This window comes from Euprymna scolopes, chromosome 16, assembly GCF_053919585.1.
Source record: "Euprymna scolopes isolate OS-2025 chromosome 16, ASM5391958v1, whole genome shotgun sequence".
NCBI lineage: Eukaryota > Metazoa > Mollusca > Cephalopoda > Sepiida > Sepiolidae > Euprymna > Euprymna scolopes.
The window spans coordinates 7,323,534-7,345,660 of NC_136497.1; the positions used below are offsets into that span (position 1 = coordinate 7,323,534).

General features: G+C 34.0%; 1 long non-coding RNA gene across 1 annotated transcript in view; it reads left to right on the forward strand.

Moving 5' to 3' along the window:
• Window positions 1-22,127, forward strand: part of LOC145296241 (uncharacterized) — a 513,786-nt gene that overhangs the window by 200,006 nt on the left and 291,653 nt on the right. Inside the window, exon 2 of the long non-coding RNA XR_013869976.1 lies at window positions 19,482-19,562. This is a non-coding gene — a long non-coding RNA (uncharacterized LOC145296241). The remainder of the gene's footprint in view (window positions 1-19,481; window positions 19,563-22,127) is intronic.

A 22,127-nucleotide genomic window follows, 5' to 3' on the forward strand; every position in this document is an offset into this window, starting at 1 on the left:
AAAAGCTAACCAGAGAAAATACAAAATGCATATATAAATTAAAATAAAATTTAAAAAGCTAACCAGAGAAAAGACAAATGCATATATAAATTAAAATAAAATTTTAAAAGCTAACCAGAGAAAATACAAAATGCATATATAAATTAAAATAAAATTTAAAAAGCTAACCAGAGAAAATACAAATGCATATATAAATTAAAATAAAATTTAAAAAGCTAACCAGAGAAAATACAAAATGCATATATAAATTAAAATAAAATTTAAAAAGCTAACCAGAGATAAGACAAATGCATATATAAATTAAAATAAAATTTAAAAAGCTAACCAGAGAAAATACAAATGCATATATAAATTAAAATGCACATAATTACAAAAACAAATAAGAAATTTAAAAGAGAAGAAATGTCAGAGTTAGTATTGTTTTAGGGCTAGCTTTATTTGGAAATAATATTTATCTTAAGCGCCGCGCTAACAGCAATTACAGTATCCTGGCTGACCAAATTTGGAGGAGGGGGGAGTGATTTCTTGGACCGGATATCGTGTTCGTTCTATTTTTATCTTACGATTTCTACGCACATGCGCGTATATGTTAATTTTACTTTTTTTAAAATCTAGTTCTCACTTTTTTTTTAAATCTAGTCCTTACTTCTAAGGTAGAAAATAAATCCACGTTTCTGCTAAATTCGGAACATTTATTCGGCCTAATGCTATTTATTCTCTAGCCTTAGTACAGAGCGTGGAAATTATTTTATCATATGATTTAATTTTTAAGAGAAGAACTTCGTGCCAGACCATGTCAAAGGCCTTAGATATATTGAGGTCTACTGTTGTTGCTTAGAGCGATAACAATTAACCATTAATAAATTAACATGAAAATAGATGATTTGGGACATTTAACCGAGTATGATATTACAGAAGTTAAATTAAAATTTAAAAACAAAATTAATGTTTAAACATTTCTATGAAAAATTTTTCGGTTTATTATCATAAACGTTATATGCACATTTTTCGGTTTACTATCATAAACGTTATATGCACATTTTTTGGTTTACTATCATAAACGTTATATGCACATTTTCGGTTTATTATCATAAACGTTATATGCACATTTTTCGGTTTATTATCATAAACGTTATATGCACATTTTTCGGTTTATTATCATAAACGTTATATGCACATTTTTTGGTTTACTATCATAAACGTTATATGCACATTTTTTGGTTTACTATCATACACGTTATATGCACATTTTTTGGTTTACTATCATAAACGTTATATGCACATTTTTCGGTTTATTATCATAAACGTTATATGCACATTTTTCGGTTTATTATCATAAACGTTATATGCACATTTTTCGGTTTATAATCATAAACGTTATATGCACATTTTTCGGTTTATTATCATAAACGTTATATGCACATTTTTCGGTTTACTATCATAGACTTATATGCACATTTTTTGGTTTACTATCATAAACGTTATATGCACATTTTTCGGTTTATTATCATAAACGTTATATGCACATTTTTCGGTTTATTATCATAAACGTTATATGCACATTTTTTGGTTTATTATCATAAACGTTATATGCACATTTTTTGGTTTATTATCATAAACGTTATATGCACATTTTTCGGTTTATTATCATAAACGTTATATGCACATTTTTTGGTTTATTATCATAAACGTTATATGCACATTTTTCGGTTTATTATCATAAACGTTATATGCACATTTTTTGGTTTACTATCATACACGTTATATGCACATTTTTTGGTTTACTATCATAAACGTTATATGCACATTTTTCGGTTTATTATCATAAACGTTATATGCACATTTTTCGGTTTACTATCATAGACTTATATGCACATTTTTTGGTTTACTATCATAAACGTTATATGCACATTTTTCGGTTTATTATCATAAACGTTATATGCACATTTTTCGGTTTATTATCATAAACGTTATATGCACATTTTTTGGTTTATTATCATAAACGTTATATGCACATTTTTCGGTTTATTATCATAAACGTTATATGCACATTTTTCGGTTTATTATCATAAACGTTATATGCACATTTTTCGGTTTATTATCATAAACGTTATATGCACATTTTTTGGTTTACTATCATACACGTTATATGCACATTTTTTGGTTTACTATCATAAACGTTATATGCACATTTTTCGGTTTATTATCATAAACGTTATATGCACATTTTTCGGTTTATTATCATAAACGTTATATGCACATTTTTTGGTTTATTATCATAAACGTTATATGCACATTTTTCGGTTTATTATCATAAACGTTATATGCACATTTTTTGGTTTATTATCATAAACGTTATATGCACATTTTTCGGTTTATTATCATAAACGTTATATGCACATTTTTCGGTTTATTATCATAAACGTTATATGCACATTTTTCGGTTTATTATCATAAACGTTATATGCACATTTTTTGGTTTACTATCATAAACGTTATATGCACATTTTTTGGTTTACTATCATACACGTTATATGCACATTTTTTGGTTTATTATCATAAACGTTATATGCACATTTTTTGGTTTACTATCATAAACGTTATATGCACATTTTTTGGTTTACTATCATACACGTTATATGCACATTTTTTGGTTTACTATCATAAACGTTATATGCACATTTTTCGGTTTATTATCATAAACGTTATATGCACATTTTTCGGTTTATTATCATAAACGTTATATGCACATTTTTTGGTTTATTATCATAAACGTTATATGCACATTTTTCGGTTTATTATCATAAACGTTATATGCACATTTTTCGGTTTACTATCATAAACGTTATATGCACATTTTTCGGTTTATTATCATAAACGTTATATGCACATTTTTCGGTTTATTATCATAAACGTTATATGCACATTTTTTGGTTTACTATCATAAACGTTATATGCACATTTTTTGGTTTACTATCATAAACGTTATATGCACATTTTTCGGTTTATTATCATAAACGTTATATGCACATTTTTCGGTTTACTATCATAAACGTTATATGCAAGTCAAAATGCTATCCGCCTTCCTAGTATTTCTGAATGCTTTTAATGTTTTCAAGAACATAACGGACTTCTAGTATTATAGCGATAGTGTGCATGATGATGATGATGATGATGATGAGGATGAGGATGATAGAAGAAATTAATATTGACTTTAAGCGATAAAAATAGATTTGGCAGAATATACATTAAACCGAGTAATTACTAAGTCAAATACATATATAACAGCGAATTAAATATCAGAGAATATCTTAACGTAGTTTACTTTACGTAAATATTTTACTTGTGTAAATATTTTCTTTATGTCAATATTTTTGTTGGAGATTAGTTTATAAAGCGTAAGAATAAACATTAGATCGAGTATAACACAAATTAGTTGCTGGCGGTTTTTCAGCTGATTTACGATGAATCTAATGCGTTGAATCCAAGAATCACATTGGATTTGCTAAATCGGCTCAAGATTTTAAGCTATGGTTACACGTCGTTTTATCAATTTTTGTTCACATATACGAATTGTGGAGTATTTTAGAAGAGGCTGGTGGAGGCAAAATGCCATGTTTGGTTTGAAATTACTATTTTAATTAGAAAAAGTATTTAGGTCTGATAATTCTGGGTGATTATGTAAAAAAGTCTTCGAGATCTTCCCAAAATTGTTGTTCAGCACTACAGTAACAAGGAATAGTTGTTGCGGGATGAATTGGTGCATTTACAAAGAAAGAAATGTCATGCACAAATGTCTGTGAATACGATCAGAGTACTCTTTCCATTGTTGCACATCAAATTCGGCTTAATGAAGTAGTTCATAAAGGCTCTGGACAAGGATAGTAACTTATTCATTTAGTTGTTCCAGGCTTTTCCAGGATTGATCACGAAGACGTTAATAGTTGTCTTTAACGTTCTTCGGATCCAGCAACTCATCAGAGATCCAGAGTTCGAAAACTCAATGAACGAAGTGGAAATGAAAGCATAGAACGCATTTGTTCTGGTAGTAAATTACTTTCTTTGCAACAATAGGGTCAGTAAGTACGTGGGTCTTATCAACAACATTCTGACTGATTTCAGAAACGTAGGCTGTAACATGAGCGTCAGTATGCACTACCTATTTTCACATATGAGCCAGTTTTCTCGAGAAGCTTGATTCAATGAGGGACAAGCAGGGGAAGTGATTCTATTAGTGCCTAACAGAGGGAGATCAATAATCAGGGTCGCTGGGACATAGTCATGATGGATGACTTACGTTGGAATCCGAAAAGAAACCTCCCTGTCTCTTAGCATTCTAGGAGTTTGAAGAAACGGAAATTCAAGCCTTGAAGTTTGAACAATGGGCAATTTATTTATTTATTTATTTTGCTAATGCCATCATTTATTTTATAGTTATCGATGTTCTTATCAGATAATCAATATAGATATATTTGGCAGAACATTCCGTTCTCTTAAAAACATATTTAGAGTGATATATGTTGAATAAAATCAGCTGATAATGCAAAAGAAATGTAATCGATTTTGCCGCAAGATCTGTTTCAAATCAACTTAGCACAAAAAACATACGGATTACCATTCTTGATTCAGTAGTGCGAAAGTACCCTAAATTATTTGAAGGAATCTGGACAACATTCTAAAAGTTAATAAAAAATGTTGTCTGGTGTTATTAATATGTGAACTACAACTTTTCCGATTTTGTCGCGTTCTTAATAGTTTAAAAGTGTACGTTTCCTTCATATTTACTTGAATAATAATGGGCAACTTCGCAGACCACTTTTGCTTATTCATTGCTTTGTATATATGCATTAAAAATTTAAATCGGAATAAGTTAGGTACTTTTTGCATATAAAAATACTTAGTTTTAGTTGATTACAGCAGGAGTAGATAGTTTGGCTGCTATAAACAGACAATGGTTATAGGCCATTAATTTTAGTTGATTACAGCACGAGTAGATACTTTGGCTGTTATAAACGGACAATGGTTATAAGCCATTAATTTTAGTTGATTACAGCACGAGTAGATATTTGGCTGTTATAAACGGACAATGGTTATAGGCCATTAATTTACGTTGATTACAGCACGAGTAGATACTTTGGCTGTTATAAACGGACAATGGTCATAAGCAATTAATTTTAGTTGATTACAGCACGAGTAGATACTTTGGCTGTTATAAACGGACAATGGTGTTAAGCCATTAATTATAGTTGATTACAGCACGAGTAGATACTTTGGCTGTTAATAACGTGAAATGGTTATGGGCAAGTAAATTTAGGCAATAAATTTACATGGTTATATGCAATTAATTTACAGCACGAGTAGATACTTTGCCTGTTATAAACGGACATTGGTTATAGGCCATTAATTTTAGTTGATTACAGCACGAGTAGATACTTTGGCTGTTATAAACGGACAATGGTTATAGGCCATTAATTTAAGTTGATTACAGCACAAGTAGATACTTTGGCTGTTAATAACGCGCAATGGTTATAGGCAAGTAATTTAAGGCAATAAATTTACATGGTTATAGGAAATTAATTTACAGCACGAGTAGATACATTGGCTGTTATAAACGGACAGCGTTTATAGGCCATTAATTTTAGTTGATTACAGAATGAGTAGATACTTTTGCTGTTATAAACGGACAATGGTTATAGGCCATTAATTTAAGTTGATTACAGCACAAGTAGATACTTTGGCTGTTAATAACGTGCAATGGTTATAGGCAATTAATTTAAGGCAATAAATTTACATGGTTATAGGCAATTAATTTACTGCAAGAGTAGATACATTGGCTGTTATAAACGGACAGCGTTTATAGGCCATTAATTTTAGTTGATTACAGAATGAGTAGATACTTTGGCTGTTATAAACAGACAATGGTTATAGGCCATTAATTTTAGTTGATTACCGCACGTGTAGCTACTTTGGCTGTTATAAACGGACAATGGTTATAGCCCATTAATTTTAGTTGATTACAGCACGAGTAGATACATTGGCTGTTATAAACGGACAATGGTTATAGGCCATTAATTTTAGTTGATTACAGCACGAGTAGATGCTTTGGCTGTTATAAACGGACAATGGTTATAAGCCATTAATTATAGTTGATTACAGCACGAGTAGATACATTGACTGTTATAAACGGACAATGGTCATAGGCCATTAATTTTAGTTGATTACAGCACGAGTAGATACTTTAGCTGTTATAAACCGACAATGGTTATAGGCCATTTATTTTAGTTGATAACAGCACGAGTAGATACTTTGGCTCTTATAAACGGACAATGGTTTTAGGCCAATTATTTTAGTTGATTACAGCAGGAGTAGATACTTTGGCTGTTATAAACGGACAATGGTTATAGGCCATTAATTTTAGTTGATTACAGCACAAGTAGATACTTTGGCTGTTATAAACGGACAATGGTTATAGGCCATTAATTTTAGTTGATTACAGCATCAGTAAATACTTTGGCTGTTATAAACGGACAATGGTTATAGGCAATTAATTTAAGTTGATTACAGCACAAGTAGATACTTTGGCTGTTAATAACGTGCAATGGTTATAGGAAATTAATTTTAGGCAATTAATTTACATGGTTATCGGCAATTAATTTTAGGCAATTAATCTTCGGCAATTAATTTACAGCACGAGTAGATACATGGGCTGTTATAAACGGACAGCGGTAATAGGCCATTAATTTTAGTTGTTTACAGCACGAGTAGATACTTTGGCTGTTATAAACAGACAATGGTTATAGGCCATTACTTTTAGTTGATTACCACACGAGTAGCTACTTTAGCTGTTATAAACGGACAATTGTTATAAGCCATTACTTTCAGTTTATTACAGCAGGAGTAGATACATTGGCTGTTATAAACGGACAACGGTTATAGGCCATTAATTTTAGTTAATTACAGCAGGAGTAGATACTTTGGCTGTTATAAACGGACAATGGTTATAGGCCATTAATTTTAGTTGATTACAGCACGAGTAGATACTTTTGCTGTTATAAACGGACAATGGTTATAGGCCATAAATTTTAGTTGATTACAGCACGAGTAGATGCTTTGGCTGTTATAAACGGACAATGGTTATAAGCCATTAATTATAGTTGATTACAGCACGAGTAGATACATTGACTGTTATAAACGGACAATGGTCATAGGCCATTAATTTTAGTTGATTACAGCACGAGTAGATACTTTAGCTGTTATAAACCGACAATGGTTATATGCCATTTATTTTAGTTGATTACAGCACGAGTAGATACTTTGGCTCTTATAAACGGACAATGGTTATAGGCCATTAATTTTAGTCATTACAGCACAAGTAGATACTTTGGCTGTTATAAACGGACAATGGTTATAGGCAATTAATTTTAGTTGATTACAGCACGAGTAAATACTTTGGCTGTTATAAACGGACAATGGTTATAGGCAATTAATTTAAGTTGATTACAGCACAAGTAGATACTTTGGCTGTTAATTACGTGCAATGGTTATAGGCAAGTAATTTTAGGCAATAAATTTACATGGTTATAGGCAATTAATTTACAGCACGAGTAGATACGTTGGCTGTTATAAACGGACAGCGGTTATAGGCTATTAATTTTAGTTGATTACAGAATGAGTAGATACTTTGGCTGTTATAAACAGACAATGGTTATAGGCCATTAATTTTAGTTGATTACCGCACGTGTAGCTACTTTAGCTGTTATAAACGGACAATGGTTATAGGCCATTAATTTTAGTTGATTACAGCAGGAGAGGATACTTTGGCTGTTATAAACGGACAATGGTTATAGCCCATTAATTTTAGTTGATTACAGCAGGAGTAGATTCTTTGGCTGTTATAAACGGACAATGGTTATAGGCCATTAATTTTTGTTGATTACAGCAGGAGTAGATACTTTGGCTGTTATAAACGGACAATGGTTATAGGCCATTAATTTTAGTTGATTACAGCAGGAGTAGATACTTTGGCTGTTATAAACGGACAATTGTTATAGGCCATTAATTTTAGTTGATTACAGCACGAGTAGATACTTTGGCTGTTATAAACGGACAATGCTTATAGGCCAATAATTTTGTTGATTACAGCACAAGTAGATACTTTGGCTGTTATAAACGGACAATTGTTATAGGCCATTAATTTTAGTTGATTACAGCACGAGTAGATACTTTTGCTGTTATAAACGGACAATGGTTATAGGCCATTAATTTAAGTTGATTACAGCACAAGTAGATACTTTGGCTGTTAATAACGTGCAATGGTTATAGGCAATTTATTGTATGCAATGAATTTACATGGTTATAGGCAATTAATTTACAGCAGGAGTAGATACTTTGGCTGGTTTAAACGGACAGCGTTTATAGGCCATTAATTTTAGTTGATTACAGAATGAGTAGATACTTTGGCTGTTATAAACGGACAATGATTATAGGCCATTAATTAAAGTTGATTACATCACAAGTAGATTCTTTGGCTGTTAATAACGTGCAATGGTTATAGGCAATTAATTTTAGGCAATAAATTTACATGGTTATAGGCAATTAATTTACAGCACGAGTAGATACATTGGCTGTTATAAACGGACAGCGGTTATAGGCCATTAGTTTTAGTTGATTACAAAATGAGTAGATACTTTGGCTGTTATAAACAGACAATGGTTATAGCCCATAATTTAATTGATTACCACACGTGTAGCTACTTAACTGTTATAAACGGACAATGGTTATAGGCCATTAATTTTAGTTGATTACAGCAGGAGTAGATACTTTGGATGTTATAAACGAACAATGGTTATAGGCCATTAATTTTAGTTGATTACAGCACGAGTATATACTTTGGCTGTTATAAACGGACAATGGTTATAGGCCATTAATTTTAGTTGATTACAGCACGAGTAGATACTTTGGCTGTTATAAACGGACAATGGATATAGGCCATTAATTTAAGTTGATTACAGCACAAGTAGATACTTTGGCTGTTAATAACGGGCAATGGTTATAGGAAATTAATTTTAGGCAATTAATTTACATGGTTATAGGCAATTAATTTTAGGCAATTAATTTTAGGCAATTAATTTACAGCACGAGTAGATACATTGGCTGTTATAAACGGACAGCGGTAATAGGCCATTAATTTTAGTTGTTTACAGCACGAGTAGATACTTTGGCTGTTATAAACAGACAATGGTTATAGGCCATTAATTTTAGTTGATTACCGCACGAGTAGCTACTTTAGCTGTTATAAACGGACAATTGTTATAGGCCATTACTTTTAGTTTATTACAGCAGGAGTAGATACATTTGCTGTTATGAACGGACAACGGTTATAGGCCATTAATTTTAGTTAATTACAGCAGGAGTAGATACTTTGGCTGTTATAAACGGACAATGGTTATAGGCCATTAATTTTAGTTGATTACAGCACGAGTAGATACTTTTGCTGTTATAAACGGACAATGGTTATAGGCCACAAATTTTAGTTGATTACAGCACGAGTAGATGCTTTGGCTGTTATAAACGGACAATGGTTATTAGCCATTAATTATAGTTGATTACAGCACGAGTAGATACATTGACTGTTATAAACGGACAATAGTCATAGGCCATTAATTTTAGTTGATTACAGCACGAGTAGATACTTAAAATGTTATAAACCGACAATGGTTATAGGCCATTTATTTTAGTTGATTACAGCACGAGTAGATACTTTGGCTCTTATAAACGGACAATGGTTTTAGGCCAATTATTTTAGTTGATTACAGCAGGAGTAGATACTTTGGCTGTTATAAACGGACAATGGTTATAGGCCATTAATTTTAGTTGATTACAGCACAAGTAGATACTTTGGCTGTTATAAACGGACAATGGTTATAGGCCATTAATTTTAGTTGATTACAGCACAAGTAAATACTTTGGCTGTTATAAACGGACAATGGTTATAGGCAATTAATTTAAGTTGATTACAGCACAAGTAGATACTTTGGCTGTTAATAACGTGCAATGGTTATAGGCAATTAATTTTAGGCAATAAATTTACATGGTTATAGGCAATTAATTTACAGCACGAGTAGATACGTTGGCTGTTATAAACGGACAGCGGTTATAGGCTATTAATTTTAGTTGATTACAGAATGAGTAGATACTTTGGCTGTTATAAACAGACAATGGTTATAGGCCATAAATTTTAGTTGATTACCGCACGTGTACCTACTTTAGCTGTTATAAACGGACAATGGTTATAGGCCATTAATTTTAGTTGATTACAGCAGGAGTAGATACTTTGGCTGTTTTAAACGGACAATGGTTATAGGCCATTAATTTTAGTTGATTACAGCAGGAGTAGATTCTTTGGCTGTTATAAACGGACAATGGTTATAGGCCATTAATTTTTGTTGATTACAGCAGGAGTAGATACTTTGGCTGTTATAAACGGACAGTGGTTATAGGCCATTAATTTTAGTTGATTACAGCAGGAGTAGATACTTTGACTGTTATAAACGGACAATTGTTATAGGCCATTAATTTTAGTTGATTACAGCACGAGTAGATACTTTGGCTGTTATAAACGGACAATGCTTATAGGCCAATAATTTTGTTGATTACAGCACAAGTAGATACTTTGGCTGTTATAAACGGACAATGGTTATAGGCCATTAATTTTAGTTGATTACAGCACGAGTAGATACTTTGGCTGTTATAAACGGACAATGGTTATAGGCCATTAATTTAAGTTGATTACAGCACAAGTAGATACTTTGGCTGTTAATAACGTGCAATGGTTATAGGCAATTTATTGTATGCAATGAATTTACATGGTTATAGGCAATTAATTTACAGCAGGAGTAGATACTTTGGCTGGTTTAAACGGACAGCGTTTATAGGCCATTAATGTTAGTTGATTACAGAATGAGTAGATACTTTGGCTGTTATAAACGGACAATGATTATAGGCCATTAATTAAAGTTGATTACAGCACAAGTAGATACTTTGGCTGTTAATAACGTGCAATGGTTATAGGCAATTAATTTTAGGCAATAAATTTACATGGTTATAGGCAATTAATTTACAGCACGAGTAGATACATGGGCTGTTATAAACGGACAGCGGTTATAGGCCATTAATTTTAGTTGATTACAAAATGAGTAGATACTTTGGCTGTTATAAACAGACAATGGTTATAGGCCATTAATTTAATTGATTACCGCACGTGTAGCTACTTAACTGTTATAAACGGACAATGGTTATAGGCCATTAATTTTAGTTGATTACAGCACGAGTAGATACTTTGGCTGTTATAAACGGACAATGGTTATAGGCCATTAATTTTTGTTGATTACAGCAGGAGTAGATACTTTGGCTGTTATAAACGGACAATGGTTATAGGCCATTAATTTTAGTTGATTACAGCACGAGTAGATACTTTGGCTGTTATAAACGGACAATGGTTATAGGCCATTAATTTTAGTTGATTACAGCACGAGTAGATACTTTGGCTGTTATAAACGGACAATGGTTATAGGCCATTAATTTAAGTTGATTACAGCACAAGTAGATACTTTGGCTGTTAATAACGGGCAATTGTTATAGGAAATTAATTTTAGGCAATAAATTTACATGGTTATAAGCAATTAATTTTAGGCAATTAATTTTAGGCAATTAATTTACAGCACGAGTAGATACATTGGCTGTTATAAACGGACAGCTGTAATAGGCCATTAATTTTAGTTGTTTACAGAACGAGTAGATACTTTGACTGTTATAAACAGACAATTGTTATAGGCCATTAATTTTAGTTGATTACCGCACGAGTAACGACTTTAGCATTTATAAACGGACAATGGTTATAGGCCATTACTTTTAGTTGATTACAGCAGGGGTAGATAGATTGGCTGTTATAAGCGGACAACGGTTATAGGCCATTAATTTTTGTTAATTACAGCAGAAGTAGATACTGTGGCTGTTATAAACGGACAATGGTTATAGGCCATTAATTTTAGTTGATTACAGCACGAGTAGATTCCTTGGCTGTTATAAACGGACAATGGTTATAGGCCATTAATTTTAGTTGATTACAGCACGAGTAGATATTTCTGCTGTTATAAACGGACAATGGTTATAAGCCATTAATTATAGTTGATTACAGCACAAGTAGATACATTGACTTTTATAAACGGACAATGGTCATAGGCCATTAATTTTAGTTTATTACAGCACGAGTAGATACTTTAGCTGTTATAAACCGACTATGGTTATAGGCCATTAATTTTAGTTTATTAAAGCACGAGTAGATACTTTGGCTGTTATAAACGGACAATGGATATAGGCCATTTATTTTAGTTGATTACAGCACGAGTAGATACTTAGGCTCTTATAAACGGACAATGGTTATAGGCCATTAATTTTAGTTGATTACAGCACGAGTAGATACTTTGGCTGTTATAAACGGACAATGGTTATAGGCCATTAATCTTAGTTGATTACAGCACAAGTAGATACTTTGGCTGTTATAAACGGACAATGGTTATAGGCCATTTATTTTAGTTGATTACAGCACGAGTAGATACTTTGGCTGTTATAAAAGGACAATGGTTATAGGCCATTAATTTAAGTTGATTACAGCACAAGTAGATACTTTGGCTGTTAATAACGTGCAATGGTTATAGGCAATTAATTTTAGGCAATAAATTTACATGGTTATAGGCAATTAATTTACAGCACGAGTAGATACTTTGCCTGTTATAAACGGACAGCGTTTATAGGCCATTAATTTTAGTTGATTACAGAATGAGTAGATACTTTGGCTGTTATAAACGGACAATGGTTATAGGCCATTAATTTAAGTTGATTACAGCACAAGTAGATACTTTGGCTGTTAATAACGTGCAATGGTTATAGGCAATTTATTTTAGGCAATAAATGTACATGGTTATAGGCAATTAATTTACAGCACGAGTAGATACATTGGCTGGTATAAACGGACAGCGTTTATAGGCCATTAATTTTAATTGATTACAGAATGAGTAGATACTTTGGCTGTTATAAACAGACAATGGTTATAGGCCATTAATTTTAGTTGATTACAGCACGAGTAGATACATTGGCTGTTATAAACGGACAATGGTTATAGGCCATTAATTTTAGTTGATTACCGCACGTGTAGCTACTTTAGCTGTTATAAACGGACAATGGTTATAGGCCATTAATTTTAGTTGATTACAGCACGAGTAGATACATTGGCTGCTATAAACGGACAATGGTTATAGGCCATTAATTTTAGTTGATTACAGCACGAGTAGATACTTTGGCTGTTATAAACAGACAATGGTTATAGGCCAGAAATTTTAGTTGATTACAGCAGGAGTAGATACTTTGGCTGTTATACACGGACAATGGTTATAGGCCATTAATTTTAGTTGATTACAGCACGAGTAGATACGTTGACTGTTGTAAACAGACAATGGTTATAGGCCATTAATTTAGAATAAGGTCTTCATAACGATTTGATCGTTGAATATCATTAAATTAGAGCAACTTTTACGTTAGTACTAATCTTTATTTATCCATGAATGTACATCGGACGGATAGCAAAATACTTTGCTAGTTGTGCCTTACTATAACAAATGAGTGTAAAGCGAACAAGCAAAAACAAAGCTTATGGATACAGATATTCATTCGCTTTGATCTTCATTAAAAATCAAAGACATATGGGAAGAGTAGATGTTTGATCCTATCTTTTTGACGCTTTCTAAAACTGTTTATACTTCTCGGAACTGCCGACTTTTTTACTCACTCTTTCTTTGTGGAATGTGCTGTCACGTACTTTCTACCAATCCCCACAACGTAGTCATTCTAACCTCGTTTAGAACGGTAACCTCGACTAAACATCCATTCCCTGTTATTTTTAACAAACCGTCTTAATAGATTAGTGTTTTTATTCGACCAAACAAGGCAATGGTTATTAAAGTAATAGTAGATATATTATTCAAAGTTTATTCATTATTTTCTATATAGTTGGTAGGAAGGTTTATATTATTTAGTTTCTTAAAACCTTTTCATTTTTCTTATTTTATTTTTGTTTTAATATACCTTCGTTTGGTCAGTAACTCCGGTATATCTGCTGCATCGATACGTATTATCTATATATTTTTATGCTTGTACTACGTTACCACGTTTCAGACATGTTTAAAAGATCAAATAACTTGATCAGTGAAAATGCAATGCGAGAAATGTATTATCTATGATCTAGTTATTATTATTATTATTATTATTATTATTATTCACTCACTAGTACTTTTCACACAAGCATTCTCAGATGTCTCTTTGCTAACAGTCTATGGTGTTCTCTGAAGTCTGAGTGACAACAGGTCTCCCCGGATTTCCAGTACTCTCCACATGTTTCGATAATATTTACTAATTAATACGTGTTATAGCAACAGCCGTTTACAGATGATTTCTCGTTTGTTGCGACCATTGGTTTTCACTGGAATTTCGATGACAACCAGCTTCCTCAAAGCCCCAGTTCTCTTCGTACTCATCCAGTAAAGTTTGGTAAGTGCTCTTTGCCCTCATTTTTTTCCATCTTTCTTGACCTTCCCTGATTATTTGGTTTAGTATAAGTTGATGCCCTTACTTTTCTGTATGTTTTATTACATAGGCATAACCACTTATCAAGGCCAGAGACCACTCGACGATAAGGGCTAAGAGTGTACTGTAGTCAATTGGACAATATAGTAATCGTTAGTTATGGAAATTCGGTAAATTTGTTAATTTAAGTGGAACGGCTCATCAAGAACTTGTTTACGTTGGAATTGAAGACAACCATATTGTAGTCAGCTGGAAAGCAGGGAAACGGAAGATAATTCCACAGGAGTGCAGTTCTAAGAAAGAAGTAGGGGCAATTATTGATAATGTGTTCAGCTAGACGAGTGTTTTTTGTGAAAGTTTGGCGAAGGGGGACCATAGATTGAAGCTCAATCAAGCATTTGCAATAAAAATAAGGATAAAGTAGAGATAAACTCGCACCAGCTCTTCGGTGAGATACATGTTGCGGGGAAGAGAAAAGGAATTCTCCTACGAGGCTACAAAGTCTATTTTGAAATCTATCAAGGCAGGACAAGTCCTTTCTAGCAGCTCCTGCCCAGATATGGCAACAGTACTCCATCCTTGGACGTACCTGGCTCTTATATAGATAGAGAATTGCATCAGTGAGATATCTACTAGATCGATCGAAGGATCCCACCATTTTCCAGCGGTCTTGGCAACAGATTTGATGTATGTGTTTCATTTCAGATCAGGAGATAAGGTCAAGCCTAGAAGCTTGTCAAACCACGAGGGCTCACCAAGACGAGAGCCATTCATTTCAATTAATGCCAATTGAGATCAGAACGTTGATGATGTAAATATAGAAGCTTGGTTTTAGATGCATTAAAAGTAATCAGCAACTCCTTTCCCCATTGTACCACGTGCTCAAGATCAGAGGAGAGAGAATCGGAGAGAACTTAGTCGTTTACAGTTTTAGATGTGCTACCATAGATGGTAGTGTCATCAACATAAATGTCTACAAATGATGTAAGGATAGTATTTGGAAGATCATTAATGTAGATCAGGAAAAGAGTTGGGCCCAGGATGGACTCCAGCATTAATACTGTGAGCTTCTGATATTTGCCCATCAACTATTACTCTTATAAACCTATCAGAGAGAAATGATTTAATGATTGAGAACACATTTCCAGCTATACCACAGCTGGAGATTTTGTGAAGTAGACTTTTATGCCAGACCCTATCAAAGGCCTTAGATATGTCAAGAGCAATTGCCCTAGAAAGGTGGCCTCCGTCGAGAGATTCGTTAATCCTATGTGATATAACTGTAAGTTCATCTGCTGTAGATCTAGCAGAACGGAAACCATATGAAGTGTCACTAAGAAGGTTATTTTTGTGAGATGGTTGATTACTTCTCTGTTTAACACAGATTCCAGCAACTTACTCATGAGGCACAGGAGACTTATTGGTCTGTACTGAGAGGGGGATGAGCGATCACCTGAATTCTTAAATATAGGGCATACTGATGAGATTTTCCAGGGTGATGGGAAGCAAATCTCCTTAACAGTTTTTTTAAGTATGGACGCTATTTCTGGTTGAATATTTTTAGCACTATGATTGAAATACCATCAGGGCCGGTTGCTTTACTGGAATCAAGGTTTTTGATTTGCTTGGCAGCATCACGTACAGATATTTGTATATCAAATAACGTGTTTTCTAATACAGGAGCAAACATTGGGGACTGGCGGACTTGGTCGTAAAGGGTAGAATTAGCTGCGAAATTCTTGGTAAAGATTTTGGCCTTGTCTGATGCTAACGAGATTACCTCAGGTCCATTGATGATAGTTGGGATAGAGAACACGCTTTTGTTTAGGATTCTGTTTTCTATTTGCCAAAATTGGTGGGAACCAAGCCGCTGTTCAGCTACTTTGGACTTGACGGACTTAGCATACAGCTCTCTTGCGTTCTTTATTACTTTCTTACAATGGTTGCTGGCAGTCCTGAAAGCGGCTTTAGTCTCCATACATCTATTACGTTGGAAGCAATGGAAAAAGTGATTTCTGAGCGCAATGGCAGCAGCACATTCTGGAGAGAACCATGGCTGGGCTGTTAGGTTTTTGCTGGAATGTTTTACGAGGGTATGAAACGGTTTATAACTACAATAAACCATTCGGTCAGGTCAGATACTATAGAGGGCACATCCTTTTTAAACATGGAACGCAGAAGTAGGTCCGATATAAATGCACGAATCTATCTCAGTCTGCCATAGAGTATCGATATACTGTACGATGGAGAGGTACGTCTGGGGACTTATTACATTTCATTTTGTGGGGAAAGACTTACAATTATACAGTTCCAGTTCTCTTAATTCCATGTAGTGTTTCGTTGTGTTTTACTTCTGGAGCAGTTCCATACTTTTGGCTAGCACATGTGGTTCACGTGTATTAGTTTTCACATTCAAGTGTCTTTTTTTAAAAAAATATTTCAGTCATTTTCATTATTGTCATCCGTTGTAACCACTCAGCCCTTCCTCTGATTTCAATTACTATTTGTCTTTTAAAGTTGTTTTGCGATTATTTTGCGTTACAAGTACTAATGCTCCGAATATTATTAGTGTTATCTTGACTGTCTTCATTTTCCATATCCCTTTCAGTTATCTGGTCAGCTCTATGTGTTTGTTCTGCTTCTCAGTTTTCTTTATATTCACCCGGTGGTCGACTGGGACAGCGAAATATACGATTTGCTACGACTTCTGTTTTTTTAACAATTATTATGACATTCGGTCTTTTTGCTTGGATAGGTTTATTTGTTTGTATGTCCATGTACCATAAGACTTTATGGTTTTCGTTACAAGTACTGCTGCCGATTTGAGCCTGTGCCATTTGTTTGTGTTCTTCTCCTCCTTCTTCTTCTTTTTCTTCTTATTCTTCTTCTTATTATTATTACTGACTCACAAGGAGATTTCACAAAGGTCGCTAAAGATCTCATTGAGAATAGCCTGTTCCCTGGAAGCTGAGTGACAACAAGTCTCCCCAGATTTCCAGTACCCTCCACCTCTTCCGATAACATTTGCAAATAAATTTGATATATCGCAACAGCTGCTGGGCATTGATTTCTCGTTGGCAGCAGCCATTGGTCTTGACTGGAATTTGAGTGGCAATAAGCCTCCCCAACTTCACAGTTCTCTTCACACTTATACAGTGGAGGTCTGGTCAGTGCTCACATCTCGTCTTTTCTTCCTCCTTGACAACTTAGCTATTCGATCTTACTCTTTTTGGGGAGCATTGATGTGGTAATAGTGGATAAGGGGTTTGGTTATAGAACTTATAGGTATGCAGCTTCAATGTTCTTGATTCCATGTGAGCGCTTCATGTTTTGTCTTTGCAGCAGTTTGTCTGGTTTGCGCTTGTGATTCTTGTGTTTTATTATTATTATTATTATTATTATTATTATTATTATTATTATTATTATTATTATTATTATATACAACCATACATTTTATTTTTGAAATTTTCGGATAATACTAATATAAGTATAATTAACTGTTTGAATATTAAAAATAATAGTTTATATCCTTTATAAAACTTTGCACTTAAATCTATGTAAAATGATTTCTTTATGCAGATATAGTTATTCAAAACATTAGTTCTCGCTAAAACAGCGACATTTGATAAATAAAACGAGGTTAATTATTCCAGTGGCTGCAAAAACATTATAGGGGAAGAAGCACTGGCGCTACGCATTAATCCAGCATGGTTACACTGTTTTGTGGTTATTATCAACCTTCAATAATTCCGAGGAGACTCGCTCTCTCAAACAAGTCATACTTAACAGAGGTGACCAGATACTTTCTCCCTCATTTTTAATTTCTACTTCTACCCCCGTTTACACCGTTACCAAATATTTCATAATTCAATTGTTACACCTGTCTGTGATTATTTGGTTTTATTGTTTCGTTTTTCTTCAGCAGTTAGCTAATATTGATTAAATCCGTAAATACTGAACACTTCCTGTAGTTTCCGTTTTCGCTTTCAAACTTGGATGCTCAGATTTGTTTCACAGTTTAATAGCTTGCATTTTCAAACACTTTTAGTATAAACTTTTAATATGGCTTCCCTGCTTACTTGCTTTAACAAAATACACCGAAACTACAGCTTAACACACATAGCAACACGCTACAGATTTTAGACAGCTTACTGCCCACAATACACAGATCTATTAGATTCTTTTTACAAAGACACCAGAAAACTGTCCATTTTCAATGATTTTTTCACTACCCATTGCAAAGCATATATCTTGATGTACTTTTCTCTTTCTGAGTGAGACACATTTGAATTTCTACAGCATGAAGGTAATTCTAAACCAAACCATCAATTCATCCATTATACTAAGTAACTTGCGCGTCTCGGCTTCTTTTTATGTGAGGATCGTGGTATCGTCTATGAAATGTTTCAATGGTGGCATTTTGTATTCCTCACCTACCGTCTCAGAAGAACCGATAAAAAGCTTGGGAAGATAGTACGATAACACTTTGAAAAACTCCAAACAGGTCAAAGTGATAAAGAAAACAGTTGATGACAGTTTAAAATCAATCGGGCGCTGGTCACTGCAAGGTAAATCGATCGGGCGTTGTTCACTGCAAAATACCAGGTATGCTATCTTCAATACATTCTCATCCAAATTTTGTTATAGCCTCCTCTCGATATGAATTAAATATGAATACAGTTAAAGTAATAGAAGCAAACATGAGTAGATATACAAGAAGACGGCTGGGTTTGCCTACACGATTATGAAAAAAACACAAAAAAGAAAAAAAATATATACAAATCTACGACTTAATAAACTAAGAAGAGTAAGGTTCTAAAACGACTCGTTTTCTTTCCAAATAGCCGACGGCAACTGAAAGCCGAAGAAGAATACTTCTACAAGTGGAAACAGTTGAAAAACATGATTATATACACGCATACAAGGTAAGCTGTTTCTTTCAAAACACAATATCTTTTGTTGTCTGCTTGTCTAACATAACCCAAAACGTTGTAGCCTCAGTCACAAAGACAGTAAACAAAGAATAGGAAAGAACTTAAAATCGCTTTTTTCCCCGTTATAAGAACGATATTTATTCCCTCATTCTCCTGCCACGCGTGATTTCTCGTTACGGCTGTGACGACACCCATGTCTTTAACATGCTCCCGAACGTCATAGAGGTCTCTGTCATGTTCAACGTGTTCTTTCCTCTTTATTCAAATTCAAAGCTAATGGTTATATTTTATTTTATTTTTTCTATGATATTTAAGCAAGTAGAACGAGTTGTGCTGGCCAACGGCAATTAATGAAAAGAGAAAGATAGTAAAAAAATAGAGAAGGAGAGAGAAAGAGATAAAGATGTAAAATAGACCGTCTATCCTCTATAGTAATGTTCAAAAAGTAACTGATGATTTGTAGGCTGAGGGAGATGAACACAGTTTGAACTTTTAACTGCCCCATTTTCATCCATGTTACCGAGAAACGCTAGGTAGCGCTGCTAATTTACTAGACTCCTTCCTTTACCGTTCTTTCCTGTTTTCCTTCTGTATTACACCGTAAAATCTATAAGTGAATCTATACTGCATTTGTATTCTTCGGACTACTGTTCTCGTTTTTAGTGTTCTTTTCACAACGTTTCGGTCGATGTAATCTCTCATCTTCTTCAGGTGTATGTTGCCGAACTCCGGAATGTTTCTGTCGAAGTAGAAAATGTGGACAGAAATTCGAACAAAACACTTTATTTACTTTTACGGGGGGAGCATGCTTTTCTTCTGAAAGCCATCACTGGATAGAGATCCGTAGAAATTCGCAATTGAATTTTCGGTCGCTCACACTTCAATGTTCAGGAGAATATTACTTTTACAATTGATTTTTCCAAATACTCTACTGCGACACGGGACGTTGTAAAATTACTCTCCTAGCCAATATTCAGTTTGATTGGCATTCAAAATTACAATTCTGAATTATTAAGACTTATATCCAGTCATGGCATACGGAACGAGAGAATGCTACTCCCATAAATAAAGTGTTCGAAATTCCCTGCAGATTTCCGAGTTCGACAGAAACACTCCTGAGATTGAAAGAAAGATCACCGTGTTCGAAAGTTTGAAAGAAAGATTTCCAGGTTCGAAACAAAGATTCCCGAGTTCGACATAAATATTTCTAGGTTCAAAAAGAAGATACCTGAGTTCGAAAGAAAGATTCCCGAGTTCGACAGAAATATTCCTGAGTTCGAAAGAAAAATTCCCGAGTTCGACAGAAATATTCCCATGTTCGAAAATAAAATATTCCTGAGTTTGAAAGAAAGATTTCCGAGTTCGAAAGAAAGATTCCTAAGTTCGAAAAAATAGTCCGGTATTCGACAGAAACAGCCCGATTTTCGACAACAAGAGTCCGGAGTTCGACAGAAAGATTCCCAGGTTCGACAGAAAGATTTCTGAGTTTGAAAGAAATATTCCTGACATCGAAATATAAATTCACGTAATAAAGTGTTTGAAATTCCCTGCAGATTCCCATCTTCGACAGAAAGATTCCTGAGTTCGAAAGAAAGGTCCCTGAATTCGACAGAAAGATTCCTGAGTTCAAAAGAGAAATACCTGAGTTCGAAAGAAAGATTCCCGAGTTCGACAAAAAGATGCTTAGGTTCAAAAGGAAGATACCCAGTGTTCAGAAGAGGGATTCCCAAGTTCGGAAGAAAGATTGCTGAGATCAAAACAAAGATTTCCAGGTAGAAAGAAAGATTCCCGTGTTCGAAAGAAAGATTCCTTGGTTTGAAAGATTTCGTAGTTTGAAAGAAAGATTTCCGAGTTTGAAGGAAATATTCCTGAGCTCGACAGAAAGATTCTTGAGTTCGACAGAAAAATTCCCAGGTTCGAAATTAAGATTCCTGAGTTTAAGAGAAAGATTCCTGAGTTCGAAAGAAAGATTTCCAGGTACGACAGAAAGATTCCTGAGTTAGACAGAAAGATACACCTGAAGATTTTGAAGTTTAAATCAAGTGGCACGTTGTGAAAATAACACCAGAGATGAGAAGAGTAGTCCGAAGAATCCAAAACACGCAAATATATAATATGTATATATATATATATATATTTATAAAGAAGTGTTAAATGCATTGTCCTATCTTTTCGACAGCCTGACTACATCAGCAGCAATTCTCATCTAAAATAACCCAATAACTTAGAATCTATTCTTCTAAACTGATAAGCTTGAAGTCGTCTTATGCAAGTAAATAGCGTTAGGTGTCTCGCTCTCTTTCAACATTTCTCGTGACATTACACGTCACTCACTATCAGGTGATACATCGTTTGCGTTTTTTGATACGAGCTAACCGTTGAATGGTTTGGTCGTGGTAGAGGCAAAGAAGTTAATAGAACGGCGATATTGATGCTGTTCACCGATTACGTATCTAAGCTCGTCGTTTGTAATCAGGTGCGAGGCATATCTTATTTCTCTGCTATCTTATTAAATTCTCTCCACAGGGAGGCCAGGTCCGACCAACTGTTAAGGCC